The following is a 10,930-nucleotide window of genomic DNA, read 5'->3' on the forward strand; positions in this document are numbered from 1 at the left end:
AAGATTCTCAGATATGAGTTGATAAAGCCCTGTTCCAGCACCATGATGTAGTCAGGTGGTTAGTAAGTGTTATGATCATGTCATTTATTATCCAAACCTGCATGTTTTGGAATCAATGAGGGGTGTTATTAATTGTTCAGGAAAACAACCATAATGGAAATGTCTTGGGCAAGCTCTAGCATATGCTTACCCAGTTTGCAAATTCATGAAATCTGTCAATATCAAGTAGTATCTGATGGGGTTTGTGTTTCAACAGACAAATCCATAAGGTATACGTTAATTAGTGTATGTTTAATTAGCAGATACATATACAGTCATATACAGATATTTTCTTATTCTAAAACTACTTGATTAATACGAAAATAAAACCCCAGACTTGACACTCCTTAACTCTATGGTCCAACTAGTTTAACTAATTGACCTGTATGGAAACACACATTCATGTTGCTTGATAAATACTTTGCAATGGGCTTAGTTGCTCAGTCATGCCTGACTCTTTGGAACCCCATGGACTGTGGCCTGCCAGGCTCCTTTGTCCATGGAAATTCTCCAGTCAAGAATACTGGAGTGGGTTGCCATGTCTCCAGATGATCTTCCCAACCCACGGATCAAACCTAGGTTTTCTTTGTTTTGTTTTACCATCTGAGCCACCAGAGAGACCCTCTAAGTCACCAAGGAAGCCTGCCATATTATCTGGAATGCTTTGTCTGAAAACTAATATTGTTACAATGTATAATAATAATATAAAACTATTGGTTTTCTAAGTTTGATTTTATCATTTCTATTTAAGCAAGTGAAAAATGAGTACTATTTCCAGATGTTACACATATGCACAAATTTTTGTGCTTGTGAATTGAAATTGTAGATGAATCTTTTACTTCTACCACCACTGCCAAAAGTTTTTTTTTTTTTTTTTTTTTTTTTTTTAAGAAATCCCCATCCAAGAAGTTAAACTTCTCTGGCACTTTATGTAGGTTAGTTATCCCAAATTATGGATCCAAGAGGCTCAATCTTAAGTACAATTGAGATTTAAAATTGCTTTTTGTCTAAAACAGTTATAATTTAATAGGCTGGCTGCCTGAAAAAGAACTCATGTGAATGTATCTTTGCTTCCTTTTCTAGTGCAAAAATTATTGTTCTGTTCAGAGCACATTTTAATAAGATGATAGGTCAATATAACAGTTTCTGGTCTTACTTGTGAATTTTATATGGCAAACATATTTATGATATTTTATAACTCAATGTATTTTCCCAGTTGTCCCAGTTAACCTGTAATCATGCAACAAAAATGCTTGATATGAAATCAATTACTATCAATGTGATTAATCAGTATCCCAAAGTCAAATTTATTTACTTTACAAATTAAATGGGTATTTTGATGTACAAATTTATATTATAGTTACTTAACCCAATGTTAATTTCTTTTAATCTTCATTATTTTAACAAGAAGCTTAGCTTATATGTAATGCCTTTATAAGCTTAGGTATTTTGAAATTTAATTATGCATTTTCCCTCTTTACAACCTATATTATGATCTAATCGAGTTTGCTTAGAAAAATCTATAATCATTTTATAAATGCCAATGGTTTTAGTTTATCCTTTGCATAGGTATGTTAATTAAAGATATGCTTGTTTTTTTCTTTTTGTTTTGTTTTCATCAATGTGAAAAATGCACCCTGATACAAGGAACAAAATTAGAATAAGACAGATTACAGGCTGAAATGGATTGTAAATCAACTTCTGTACTGTGAATATTTTATAGCACACATTTGCAAAGTAAAAAATCTGACATTTATACAGCAATGCATGCATAATTTCCCTCTTACATGTTATTTCCCTGAGATGAAAGTAATTTTAAAATGCAAGGTCAAAGAAATGATTACCCCTAACAAATAATAGTAGAAGTTGAGGACAAATATCAGGAAGCAGTTTGGCATTTTTCTGTTCTGTAGAGCATTTAATATCTAAATGTACACCTTCGGATAAGACTAAGAAAGTTGAAGTAGGAAATCTTTGCCGGAGATAACTTCAAGGTAGATAAATCATTCCCTTAATTTAATAGCTGTTTTGTTTCTGGCCCAAACACAGTTGGAACTGTACTTGTGGGACTCCATTATCTCCTATATCTGATAAATGGTATGACCAGGACAACCTCAGTCTCCGCAGGAGAGACTCTGAACAAATTGTCAGCATGATTTACATACAAGTTGTCAACAGCATCTGGGTTGCTCTGTGAAAGAATGATGGGTAACAGATGTTCTGGGAAATGCTACCATCTGCCCTTTCTCAAAATACATCCCCTGTGAAACAATACATTTGAATGGATGCCACAGCGATACCTTTCTTTTGAAAAACTTGAACATCCTCAATATTTCAATGTTACTTGTGGCCATCACAAAAGCAAACGGGCTTAAGAGTGTAAATGCAATCAGGTTAAGTAAGCTGACAGGTCCTTCAAAGGTCTTTAAATTTAGTCACATAGTTTGGAAAGAGAATGCTTGATGATTCTTTAGGAGGTATACTGGAAAAATTGTATCAGGAGGTCAGGAACTCCACTTGTGCTGATCTATTGAATGATGTCACTCTAGTGTATTATTTCGTAAGTGATTTGTTGAAATTCTACAGTGTTTTCATAATACTTTAAAACTATTTGCTGCATGCACCTGTTGTATAGATATAAACTTAGCAATGTATCAATGTGTGGAAGGTTAAGTGTGCAACAGTTGATCAGTACTAGCAATAGTAATGGGTCAAGGCTTTCAACAGGGAAAATTACCCACTTTCTTATTCCATTTCTCCTCAATATGAATTGTTTTTTTAAATAAAATGTTTCTTTCTTCTGTAGAAAGGGTGACAAGATAGGTGTTTGCTAGACTTGGAACTCAACATACAGTGAAAAATTCCATTGAATTTAACTGTATTTTAAAAACCTACCAGTTTGATATACTGAATTATTAATAAGAACATTATTTGTAAACATACAATTAGTGCAAGAAAACATTCACAATTTTTTTTCCTCTGTGGATTTATTTCAAATCCTAATGTATAGACTTCTTCTGCTTGTGATGATAATACATGTTTTAAAAATAGGATAATGGAGGTTCATCCTAACAGGCACTTAATAATATATATGAAAACAATATAGACTTTGCTTAGTTTACTATGATTTTTTTTATAATGATCCTGAGAAATTTTAAGAACTAAATATCTTTCAATATTAAATATGATCTTATTTCTGTTCTACATTTTATCACACTTAAATGTATCAAGATTCTCCTACAAATCTCTGCTTACTTGCTCAGTTGTGCCCAACTCTTTGTTTTGCATGGACTGCAGCCCACCAGGCTCCTCTGTCCAAGGAATTCTCCAGGCAAGACTGCTGGAGTGGGTTGCCACGCCCTTCTCCAGTGGGTCTTCTGGACCCAGGGATTGAACCCATCTGCATTGCAGGCAGATTCTTTACTATTTGATCTATGTAATGCTTACAGATTTGGTAGGGATGACAGTATTATGGTGATGGTAGTTTAGTCACTAAGTCTGACTCTTGCAACCCCATGGACTGTAGCCCACCAGGCCACCAGACTCCTCTGTCCATGGAATTCTCCAGGCAAGAATACTGGAGTGGGTTGTTGTTTCCTTCTCCAGTATTTTGGTAACCAGAATATTAAATCAACAAAAGTAGCGTAAGCTTAATTAAGCTTCATTTGCTTAATTCTGAGCAAAAAGAAATATATATTTCTTTGGAATTGAATATATCCTTGTGAGGAGATTAGATTAGCCTAAGAGTGGAATCATCTACCCTCAGATATACACAGGACCCTCATGGTTGGTCAGAATCTTGATATTAAAATAATTAAATTGTGGGACTTCCCTGGCAGTCCAGGGGTTAAGACTTGTGCTGCCAAGGAAGGGAGTGCAGGTTCTATCCCTGGTATGGAGCTAAGACGGCACATTCTATGTGGCACGGCCAAAACAAAAATTTTTGTTAAATTAAGATCACACACATGCACACATTCAGACAGGAAAGTAATAGCCAGCGAGTGTGTAGGAACATACATATGAACCCCTGCAAACTAGCCCAAGCCAATTCTCTTTCATGTTAGAATCCTAGCAAGAACTTATCTTCTTCACTTTTATATTTTAATCTCATTTTGTCTTCTTAGCTTTTCACCATCATTTTGACAAAATCTGGGAAGGAATTGCCAAAGATAGTTAGACCAATCTGACACAGATATCCACGGTGGATGCTTTGAAAATTTAATTTACATGAGCTAATATGTCAAATTAATTTAATAATTTGTTTTTGTTTGTTGGCTTATTTGCTTTTATCAACAACAGAGATAGGAACTTCATGGCCATTCATTTATCTATGATAAACTTGGCTAATTTTTCTATTTTCACCCAGCCATAAGTTGCAGACATAAGTGAGTCCTCAATATGTATAAATATAGTTTACAGCAGAGGGCAAGGATGAATGCTTTTGTTACAGATAACATGCAAGGTATAGGAAATTGATTTTAGTGATGGCCAACATTTTCCACTCTTCTCCCTGATATCCATGTTTTTGCTATGTGACTTTGCAATTTCTCTCACTAAAAAGCTTGAATCTATTTCCCCAGTACCAAATTTTGAGTTGAGACAGGTAACTCACTTAGACTAATGGGATGTTAAAATATGTGTTACATAAAAAGGCTTGAAAAAATGCTCATGTGTATTAATTTTCTCTCTTGTTTCTCTTGGAATGACAAGAGAATTTACCTACTGGAGAATGACAGACCACATGGTCTTCCCAAAAGAGGCTATTTCAGGTCATCTGAAGGCCAGAAGAATCTACAGGCATGTGAGAAAGTCCTACCTAAATTGAAAGATGAAATATACATGAACTTGCCCAATTAAAATAAGTGGAATCCCCCCACATGTGTGAGTTAAATAAATGTTTAATGATACACGTCACTGAGATTTTGTGGTTGTTTTCTATATACCATAATTGTGGTAGTAGGTAACTAATGCACAAATGCACAAGGCTATCCTCTGTTTGTTTTTATTGTTTTGCTTTTGACTAGCACGATATTAAAAAATGTGATTTGAATGGATGTACTTAGAAAGGCATGCATCTTCCAATTAACTGGAATCAATCAGATCCTTCTGTTGTACACTCAAATCACAGATTTATGTTATTTGCTTGAATTTTGCAGCTCTTTTACAGCTCTTGATCTTTAGGGCATTATAAAATATTCATTCTTTGTAAATTGTAAACTACTTGACACAGACTTTTGTTTTACAAATCTAGTTGTCTATGAGCTGAAATGTCTCCAGCTTTTCTGCCAAATAAAAGTATTTCAAGAATAGTCATTCAAATTCAGTTCATATTGTTAACTTGTCTTGTAGGGTTTGTTAATTGTCAGGACCAATGTCATACAGAAAACCCAAATAATGCACTTCGTAGCACTTTAAATAGTAAATAAAGAAATTAGAAAAACAAAACAAAACAAAATAAGTAAAACCTGTTTCTGGTTGCAAGAACATTGAACATTTTTTCGTAATTAAATTTTGCTTTCAGTAATAAAAAATCTAGTTCTGAAATTAGTTATATTTTTCAAATATAATGAAAAACTTCAGGTAGTTTTGTTGATGTGTATTTAGATAGTTAAAATTATTTCATTTCATTAATATTTTAGTTGTGTATCTCTTCTAAAATGTTATATTAGGTGATAGCATATCAAGCTAATAGACAGTCATAAGCATATTGCATAGATAAATGTCTAATAATTTATGTGGTGCAAAACCCATCACAAATAGCTCCTTTTCAAAGCATTTTTTTTTTTTTTTTTCTGAACTGCTCTAAACATCACTGGTTCTTTTCCCCGCCCTCTATTGCATTCCTCTACTCTTCCTTTTTTTCATTTGGTATGTATAGTTCTATATTAAGTATATTTCAAATCCTAAAAGATGATGCCATGAAAGTGCTGCACTCAATATGCCAACAAATTTGCAAAACTCAGCAGTGACCACAGAATTGGAAAAGGTCAGTTTTCATTAAAATCCCAAAAAAGGCAATGCCAAAGAATGCTCAGACTACCGCACAAGCGCACTCATCTTACACGCTAGTAAAGTAATGCTCAAAATCCTCCAAGCCAGGCTTCAACAGTACGTGAAACATGAACTTCCAGATGTTAAAACTGGTTTTAGAAAAGGCACAGGAACCAGAGATCAAATTGCCAACATCCACTGGATCATTGAAAGAGCAAGAAAGCTCCAGAAAGACATCTATTTCTTCATTATTGACTATGCCAAAGCCTTTGACTGTGTGGATCACAATAAACTGTGAAAAATTCTTAAAGAGATGGGAATATCAGACTACCTGACCTGCCTTTGAGAAATCTGTTTGCAAGTCAGGAGGCAACAGTTAGAACTGGACACGGAACAATAGACTGGTTCCAAATAGGTAAAGTAGTACGTCAAGGCTGTATATTGTCACCCTGCTTATTTAGCTTATATGCAGAATACATCATGAAAAATTCTTGGCTGGAGGAAGCACGAGCTGGAATCAAGATTGCCAGGAGAAATATCAATAACCTCAGATATGCAGATGACACCACCCTTATGACAGAAAGTGAAGAACTAAAAAGCCTCTTGATGAAAGTGAAAGAGGAGAGTGAAAAAGTTGTCTTAAAGCTCAACATTTGGAAAACTAAGATCATGGCATCCAGTCCCATCACTTCATGAAAAATATATGGGGAAACAGTGGCAGACTTTTCTTTCTTGGGCTCCAAAATCACTGCAGATGGTGACTGCAGCCATGAAATTAAAAGACACTTTCTCCCTGGAAGGAAATTTATGACCAACCTAGACAGCATATTAAAAAGCAGAGACATTACTTTGCCAATAAAGGTTCGTCTAGTCAAGACTATGGTTTTTCCAGTGGTCATGAACAGATGTGAGAGTTGGACTATAAAGAAAACAGAGCACCAAAGAATTGATGCTTTTGAACTGTGGTGTTGGAGAAGACTCTTGAGAATCCCTTGGACTTCAGGGAGATCCAACCAGTCAATCCTGAAGGAAACCAGTCCTGAATATTCTTTGGAAGAACTGATGTTGGAGCTGAAACTCCAATACCTTGGCCACATGTGAAGAGTTGACTCATTTGAAAAGACCCTGATGCTGGGAAAGATTCAAGGTGGGAGGAGAAGGGGATGAGAGAGAATGAGATTGTTGGATAGTATCACCGACTCAATGGACATGAGTCTGAGTAAACTCCGGGAGCTGGTGATGGACAGGAAGGCCTGGCGTGCTGCACTCCCTGGGGTTGCAAAGAGTGGGAAACGACTGAGTGACTGAACTGAACTGAATACTGAGTACAGGCAAAGTACTTGACCATGTACCAAGCTGTACATGTCCTCTGCCTTCAAGAAGGCTTTAGTCTGGATAGGAGGTAGACTTTTAAACAAATTAACTCCTGCCAATCTCACCTAAATCAGGTATCTTGCATTGCTATTTTATTCAAGATAATGGAGGCTTGTCCTTTACTCAATTATGCACTTGATTATCAACTCATCAAGGCTAGTGTAGTTTTATCTACAGATAAAACTGCTGTTCAGTGAATTCCAAAGCCCTAGAACTGTGCATGACATGCCGTAGCTCCCTAGTGGACTCTCTGGAGAGTCCACTTCACATTGCCTGGCCCCTTTTGTATCCACTGCAGTTGTGGTCCATAGGCCCTAAATCTCTTCTGTCTGCCCTGGGGTCTTCTCCAAAACTAGAGGAACTCACTCAGCCTAGAAAAACATGCTCTGGAGGGTGGAGGAGCTGGTGTCCATGGGGACAATGCTCAAACAACTGGGGAAAGGAGTTAGTGAATAAATATTACAATTTATTGTAGTAAATAAATATTGTAATTCTCTTGTACAATTCTTGGAGCCATTCTCATCATGCTTCTCAGAAAGTCACAGAGGATCCTCCCTGCCTGCCTCTGCTCTCTGTTGTATTGTCCCAGTTTGCTGGGTTCACTTCCATCTGCCTGCATCCAAATTTCTCTCTGGTCTCAGAGGAAATCAACTAAGTCACCTGTTTATAAGTACTCATTTATATTTTTTATATATTTTCTACTCCATAAATATTTATTGGTAAAGAAATGGCTTCTCACTGTTTAGCAACATCCTTTGCAAAGTATCTAAATGAATATCTTCAAATAACAGTGACACCTTCACCTTCAAGCCCAAGGTTCCATTAAGTCCATGATTTGCTGATTATTAGATTATAAAATTAATATGGAGCATGAAAATGGGTAGACACAATGGCAACCCACTCCAGTACTTCTGCCTGGAAAATTCCATGGACTGAGGAGCCTGGTGGTTTACAGTCTATGGGGTCGCAAAGAGTCGGACACGACTGAGCAACTTCACTTTCACTTTCATTAAGCAACTATTGAGTTGGCCAAAACTTCCTTCAGGATTTTCCCTAAAAATCAGTGTTGTAGTTCAGTCACTCAGTCTTGTCAGACTCTGCAACTCCTAGGGACTCCAGCATGCCAGGCCTCCCTGACCTTCACTGTTTCCCAGAGTTTTCCAAAACTCATGTCCATTGAGTCATAATGCTATGTAACCATCTCATTCTCTGGCATCCCCTTCTCCTTCTGGCTTCAGTCTTTCCCAGCATCAGGGTCTTTTTCAAAGAGTCAACACTTTGCATCAGGTGGCCAAAATATTGGAGCTTCAGCTTCAGCATCAGTCCTTCCAATGAATATTCAGGAATGATTTCCTTTAAGATTGACAGCTTTGATCTCCTTGCAGTCCAAGGAACTCTCAAGAGTCTTCAACACCACAGTTTGAAACCATCAATTCTTTGGTGCTCAGCCTTCTTTATGGTCCAACTCTCACATCCGTATATGAGTACTGGAAAAACCACAGCTTCGACTATACAGAACTTTGTTGGCAATGCAATGTCTCTGCTTTTTAATATGCTGTCTAGGTTGGTCATAGATTTTCTTCCAAGGAGCAAACATCTTTTAATTTAATAGCTGCAGTCACTGTCAGCAGTGATTTTGGAGCCCAAGAAAATAAAATCTGTCACTGTTTCCATTGTTTCCCAATCCTTTTGCCATGAAGTGGTGGGATCAGTTGCCATAATCTTGCCAATATTTTTTGAATGTTGAGTTTTAAGCCAACTTTTTCACTCTCCTCTTTCACCTTCATCAAGAGGCCCTTTAGTTCCTCTTCAATTTCTGCCATAAGAGTGGTGTCATCTACATATCTGAGGTTATTGATATTTCTGCCTGCAACCTTGATTCCAGCTTATGCTTAATCAATCCTGGCATTTTACATGATATACACTGCGTATAAGTTAAATAAGCACGGTGACAATATTCAACCTTGACATACTCCTTTCCCTATTTGGAACCAGTCTATTGTTCCATGTCCAGTTCTAACTGTGGCTTCTTGACCTGCATACAGATTCTTCAGGAGGCAGGTAAGGTGGTCTGGTATTCCCATCTCTTGAAGAATTTTCCACAGTTTGTTGTGATCCCACAGTCAAAGACTTTAGAGTACTCAGTGAGTCTGATGTAGTTGTTTTTCTGGAATTATCTGTTTTTTCTATAAGCCAGCAGATGTTGGCAACTTGATCTCTGGTTTCTTCTGCCTATTCTAAATCCACCTTGTACATCTGAAAGTTCTCAGTTAATGTAATGTTGAAGCCTATCTTGAAAGATTTTGAGAATTACCTTGCTAGCATGTGAAATGAGGGCAATTGTGCAATAGTTTGAACATTCTTTGGCATTGCCCTTCTTTGGGATTGAAATGAAAACTGACATTTTTCTGTTTTCTGGCCACTGCTGAGTTTTGCAAATTTGCTGGCATATTGAGTGCAGCATTTCCACAGTATCATGTTTTAGGATTTAAATAGCTCAGCTGGAATTCCATCACCTCCACTAGCTTTGTTCTTAGTGATGTTTCTTAAGGCCCACTTGGCTTTGCACCCCAAGATGTCTGGCTCTAGATGAGTGATCACACCATCATGGTGATCCGGATTACAATCTTTTTTGTATAGTTCTTCTGTGTACTCTTGTCACTGCTTCTTAATATCTTCTGCTTCTATTAGATCCAAACCATTTCTATCCTTTATTGTGCCAATTTTTGCATGAAATATTCCCTTGATAGCCCATGGTATAAGATGTCAATAGCTTACTGAAAACCCTGAACAAATTTTTTGGCTGTTGCAATAATATGAGTTCCCTTTGTGTGTATGTGCTTAGTTATATCTGACTCTTTATGACCCCATGGACTGTGGCCCGCCAGGCTCTTCTATCCATGGAATTTTCTAGGCAAGAATACTGGAGTGGTTTGCCATTTCCTCCTCCAGAGGATCTTCCCAACTGAGGGATTGAAACCTGGTCTCCTGCATCTCCTGCATTGGCAGGTGGATTTTTTACCACTCAGCTACCTGGGAAGCCCCATGAATACACATTACCTTTGTATGATTCTAAAAGTTTAACACTTATTTGTATTTTGCAAGATGCTATATTACACTGTTCATGGCTTAAACACTTTGCATTTCCTGTGTGAAACAGTATGTTTATGTTATGAATATAAATCTGGTTTTGAAAAAGTAATTAAAAAGTTAAAATGGACATTTTATTTGGAGGAATACATATACGAAGAGATGGTTTCTGGAGAATTAAATAAATAACACTTAATATTTAATACACAATAAAATTTAATATTATAACAAAATGGAAATTTCTAGTGGTGTTCCCTGGTTTATAATATTAAAGTAATATTTCATTGGAACAGGTATGGGAAGTTTTATATGATATGAAATTGATCATAAAAATTTATAGATCAATTGTAAGATAAACTACATAGAAAATAAAATTCTTAAAGGATAAAAATATCCAAAGTTTCATTTCTGAAGCAGAAAAGTAACACAAGTGTGG

This window comes from Dama dama, chromosome 25 (genome assembly GCF_033118175.1).
Source record: "Dama dama isolate Ldn47 chromosome 25, ASM3311817v1, whole genome shotgun sequence".
Taxonomy (NCBI): Eukaryota; Metazoa; Chordata; class Mammalia; order Artiodactyla; family Cervidae; genus Dama; species Dama dama.